This window comes from Rhincodon typus, chromosome 26, assembly GCF_021869965.1.
Source record: "Rhincodon typus isolate 14 chromosome 26, sRhiTyp1.1, whole genome shotgun sequence".
In the NCBI taxonomy this organism is placed as follows: Eukaryota; Metazoa; Chordata; class Chondrichthyes; order Orectolobiformes; family Rhincodontidae; genus Rhincodon; species Rhincodon typus.
Window position 1 is genome coordinate 13,723,757 of NC_063357.1, and position 6,000 is coordinate 13,729,756.

Here is a 6,000-nt window from a genome sequence, read left to right on the forward strand (position 1 = left end):
TGGTGGCGAACCATCTCCTCGGACATAGTTCAATTAAAAGACCTTTTAAGAGGTAACTTAAGAGAAAACTACATAGCTGCGCTTGAGAGTCACATTTCGACCAAACTAGTTAAGGATGACAAATAGCCATCTCTAAAGGACCTGACTAAACAAAATGGGATTTTACAACAATCCAGCAGCTTCACGGTTACTATTACTAACGCTAGCCTTATATTCCATATTTATTTAAGATTAATTTAAATTCTCCAGCTACCATTCATAGAATTGCTAACTGTGAGAAGACAGAGGGTGGTGGTTGATGGGAAATGTTCATCCTGGAGTTCAGTTACTAGTGGTGTACCTCAAGGATCTGTTTTGGGGCCACTGCTGTTTGTCATTTTTATAAATGACCTGGATGAGGGTGTAGAAGGATGGGTTAGTAAATTTGCGGATGACACCAAAGTCGGTGGAGTTGTGGATAGTGCGGAAGGATGTTGCAGGTTACAGAGGGACATAGATAAGCTGCAGAGCTGGGCTGAGAGGTGGCAAATGGAGTTTAATGCGGAAAAGTGTGAGGTGATTCACTTTGGAAGGAGTAACAGGAATACAGAGTACTGGGCTAATGGTAAGATTCTTGGTAGTGTGGATGAGCAGAGAGATCTTGGTGTCCATGTGTATAGATCACTGAAAGTTGCCACCCAGGTTGATAGGGTTGACAGGCGTACGGTTTATTAGGTTATATTGGTAGAGGGATTGAGTTTCGGAGCCATGAGGTCATGTTGCAGCTGTACAAAACTCTGGTGCGGCCGCACTTGGAGTACTGCGTACAGTTCTGGTCGCCGCATTATAGGAAGGATGTGGAAGCATTGGAAAGGGTGCAGAGGAGATTTACCAGCATGTTGCCTGGTATGGAGGGAAGGTCTTATGAGGAAAGGCTGAGGGACTTGAGGCTGTTTTCGTTAGAGAGAAGAAGGTTAAGAGGTGACTTAATAGAGACATACAAGATGATCAGAGGATTAGATAGGGTGGACAGAGAGAGCCTTTTTCCTCGGATGGTGATGGCTAGCATGAGGGGACATAGCTTTAAATTGAGGGGTGATAGATATAGGACAGATGTCAGAGGTAGGTTCTTTACTCAGAGAGTAGTAAGGGCGTGGAATGCCCTGCCTGCAACAGTAGTAGACTCGCCAACTTTAAGGGCATTTAAATGGTCATTGGATAAACATATGATTGATAAGGAGCTTCAGATTGGTTTCACAGGTCAGCGCAACATCGAGGGCCGAAGGGCCTGTACTGCGCTGTAATGTTCTATGTTCTTATAGAATCCCTACAGTGCAGCAAGAAGCCATTTGGCCCATCAAGTCTGCACCGACACTCCAAAAAGCATCCAGACCCACCTCATCTCCTTGCATGGGGCTTTACACGGCTAACCCATAAATCCCTGATCCTTATGGGGCAATTTAGAATGGCCAATCCACCCAATGTGCACATCTTTGGACTGTGGGAAGAAACCAGAGCTGGTGGAAAACGACACAAACATGAGAGGATGGAATCAAACCTAGGTCCCTGTGAGGCAGCAGCGCTAACCACTGAGCTACTGTGTTGTCTAATTGTGGGATTTAAACTCATTTTGGGATAATTAGCCCAGGCGTCTGGATTACTAATTCAGTGACATAACTATTGAGGCGATAAATCATGAGGATAGCCTTAAGATTACGGGTGGATATAGACAGGCTGGTTAGTGGTAATTGGAATTCAATCAATATAAGTGTGAGATGTGCCACTTGACAAGACAAGCAAGGCAAGAGAATACATGATGAATGGTAGGACCCTGGGGAATACTGAGGATTAGAGGGACCCTTGGGGAGCACATCCATCAGTTCCTTAAGGTGGTGGGATACAGTGGTTAAGAAGCTATATGGGATACCGCCTTTATTAGCTGAGGCATAGAGTTTAAGAGCAAGGGGTGTGATGCTGAAACCCTATAAAACATTGGTTAAGTCACAGCTAGAATATTGTGTGCAGTTCCTGAATCCACATTACAGGAGGGATGTGATTGCACTGGAGAGAGTGCAGAAAGACTTGCCAGGATGTTGCCTGATCTAGAGGGTTTTAGTTATGAAGAGAAATAGGACACACTGGGGTTGAAGCAGAGAAGACTGAGGGGAACGTAATTGAGATATATTAAATTATGAGGAACACAGACACAGCATACAGGAAGAAGCATAACCCTTTAGCGGAGAGATCAATGAGCAGAAGGCTAGATTTAAGGTAAGGGGCAGGTGGTTTGGAGGGGATGTGAGGAATTTTTTTTCACACAGAGTGGTGGGAATCTGGAAATCACTGCCTATAAGGGTTGCAGAGACAGAAACCCTTGTAACATTTAAGAAGCATTTACAGCGCACTTGTGATGCCAAGGCTGAAAGGCTACGGTAGTCAGGTGCTGAAAAATGGGATTAGAACAGTTGGGTGGTTGTTTTTAAACCAGTGCAAACTCGATGGGTTGAAAGGCCTTTTCAGTGCTGTAGACCTCTATGACCAGTACATTATCATATTTCTGAAAACCAATGATAAACATATCTATTGATCTCAGATTTAAAATTACAGTATTAAACAAAAGAAACAGATTTAAGTTTGTACAGCGTTTTTACAATCACTAGATATCTCAAACATATTCAGAGAATGCTGGGGAATCTCTGTAGGTCTGGCAGCATTAGTGGAGAAACAGAGTTAATGTTTCAAGTCCAGTATGACACTTTTTCAGATGATGCAGATATTTCTGTTTCTCTCTCCAAAGATACTGCCAGATCTGCTAAGTTCCTCCAGCATTCTCTGTTTAATTCAGAATTCTGGATGGCTCAAAGTGCTGTGCAATCATTGAAGTGTAGTCACTATTATAATGTTAAGCAATGGAACAGCCACCACAGCTATAGCAAACTCCCCAAAACTGCAATGTGACATTGATCTGATAGTCTGTTGGTCATGTTGACCTAAGTTCAAACACTGGCCAGAACACTGAGGATAACTCCCACTCTCTTCTGTTAAATAATGTTGTGCACCTTTTTTTAAATTGACTTAGCATCTATGGGTTTTTATGGGGGAAGAGTTCCACAATCCTATCAATTTTTGTATGAAGAAATGTATCCTAACATTTTTCCTGGATGATCTGGTTCTAATTATATCCTAGAATCCCACACCAAAAACTTACACTGCAATGTTGTTGCAAAGCTGTTTTACAGATAGGCATAGGCACCCATATCAAGGACTGGAGCAAGGTGCATCTTGAGGCTGTTTCCTTACTGCCTTAATGCTTACTTGCTTTGTGCACACTTGGATGCTCACAGCATATCAACCTTGCCTTTTGCGTTCTACTATCTCATTCAAAACTTACAGGTTCACAGAATGTCTGTTTTGCCTTGACTATTAGCGCAGACAAAGACAGGCAGCTTGTCATGTTTTCCAACAATTATCAGACAAGGAGTTGAACATGTTGCTTTTTGGCTGCGCCATATCAACGTCACACCTACGACAGGTGCCAGCAGCTTACACAACAAACACTATGTGCTTCAACTAAGTGGCCTTGTTGCAAAGTCTAAGGGGAGTAGTCCTAGGTCAAGTCAGGAGAATTGTTGTCAGTTGGGGGTGCCAACACTACAAGTCCAGGGTGTCGTCCCATCTCAGTCCAGGGATCTGGACTACAGTCTGTTGGGCACTTGGGCCATTCAGCTTCGGGATGGAGGAGGTCTATATCATTAGTCTGGGGAGTGAGCCATTGTCAGTCCTGCAGATCCAGTGCAACAAGTTTAGGAAGGAGTAATGGGTCATTTAAGGAGCTGCACAAAGATCAGTCAGGATTCTGGTCACTCATCAGTCAGGTTGGTCTTGGGAGTGGACTTTGGCCAGACCAGAGGGCTTGTTCACTTGAAGTTATAGAGATTATTATGGTCCACTGCTGTGGTGGGCAAATTGAAGAAGTCAACTGTGGAGATTACAGGCAGTATTCTAGGATGCAGAAAGGCTAGTAATTGTGGAAGTGAGGGCAACTCAAGGGTGGTAGACAATAACAGCACAGGAAGGAAAGGGGTAGGGGTGATGATCATCGACACCTTGGCTTCAATGGGGGCACAATGCATAATTTTGTTTAGCATGACTATGCTCGGTGCTTAGTGCTCTGGGGGATAGGGGGTTGATGAGAAGTAAAGTAACAGTTTGGTGGGAATATGGAGAAGATCAAAGCTGATGGACTGCCAGGGAGGGCAAGACAAAAAAGGAACATGAAAGTTTGGAGAGTCATCTAGATTAAGTGGCTGAGTCGGTGACTTGTGTTGTCTTCCATCCTCATCTGAATCAGAAGGTGTGTAATCAAAATGCAAAATGGCAGCCAAGGCAATTCTCTGAGGGCGCAAGAATTGCTTGTGAGTTACATGAAGCCCTTTAAAGACCAACTGCATTCAAGAGACACTACACAGTACATATTAAAGACATCTGTTACCAAATAATTCTGCATGTGAACGTTATGCATTGACTATTGTCCTAACAAAAAATCCTGGCCAGTAGAAATCTTGACCATATTATTCAAAATTACAAATTAATCCTAGTAATAGCTGTGAAGCACAAGTAATGTCAGGTGAGCTGAAATGATTCAGCTTAGTTCCACAATCGTCTTCCAAGTTTCCATAGCCTGCACAAAGTGCAGGAATAGCTTACTTCATACCTTGGACGATACAATGTCACACAATTATCCTACATGCAATACTGCTTTCCTTAGATAATGTGTAGGTTGGAGATGCGGGAAAGAACTTCCAATTCTTACTATAGTAGGAGATTATATGTGTGCCAAATGACATGAGCAACATACATCTGTATCAGGTCAATGCAAAAAGGTCCACGTACAGGCATTCCGTTGTGCTCCTTGTTGGAAGCCTTCATGCCCCATTGTTTTGAGGACACTGTTTAAATGTCACATGTGTGTGCTGCAACCATTAAATGATCACATTACTGTGGAGATTCTTTGTTTCTGACATTTTCCACATCCTCAATATATCCAGGCACAGAAGCTGCTATCATTTCTGTGGCCACTGCAGTCACAGCATCCACAGGATTGGATGAGCAACACATGCGTCTGGACATTCAGGACCAGCACTGACCTGCAGCAAATGTGGCGCAGCGTCCCAATGCAAATTTCCAGCCAAAGGTGCCCTCATGAGATAAAAATCAGGCGACCCATAGCTGTTCATCTTGCATAGAATGCCATGCAGATGAGAGTTGGGCAGTGGTGCTACACCATGTCATGATGTGCAGTGTATCTGCAATGCAAGGCCTCTTCCATGACAGCCAGAGGGCCATAAGATGTCTCCTCCACATCAGATTCTCATGGAAGACATATCTAGGGGTATGTTTCAGTACATTACAGGTAGAGCTCAGTCAAAGCAGCAAAGTGAGCAAAGCAGATCAAACCTGGGGGTGAATGGCAGCAGTGGAGTTTCTTGATAAGAGCCTGAGGAGTGAGGCCCAGATTGGGCTGTCAGAGCAAGAGACAACCCGAACAGGAACCCTGCCAGAATTTGAAACGGTGTCAACTCTAAAGGAACGTCAGCATAAAAGTGAGAGTTTTTGCTAGGTAGTGGTCGCCTTCCTATTCTATTTAGTAGTTTTAACATAGTATACACATACATAGTAAAGTCAACATAATACATAAAAAGCAACATAAATAATTGAAGTATATGACTAAACAATTAAAAACTCATTCAGAATGAAGGTATAGGTAGTGCGTCAAAGCTGCAGTAGGTTGCTGGTTTGCTCGCCAAGCTGGCTGGTTATCATGCTAGGTAACATCATCAGTGCAGCCTCTGAGGAGCAACGGTTCTCTGCAGCAATGAGTGATGAGACAAACCAGTTGTATGTCTGCCTGGTGACAGGGTTCAAGTAGTCTGGTGTGGAAGAAGTGGTTCTAGTTAGTGGGGCACTGGCACCAAGATTGAGGAAAATGGGATCTGTACTGTTGGGACAACCTATATCTGA

General features: G+C 43.6%; 1 protein-coding gene across 1 annotated transcript in view; it reads right to left on the minus strand.

Annotated features, from left to right (window-relative positions):
• Nucleotides 1-6,000, minus strand: part of LOC109911435 (nuclear pore membrane glycoprotein 210-like) — a 129,943-nt gene that overhangs the window by 55,045 nt on the left and 68,898 nt on the right. The window lies entirely within an intron of this gene.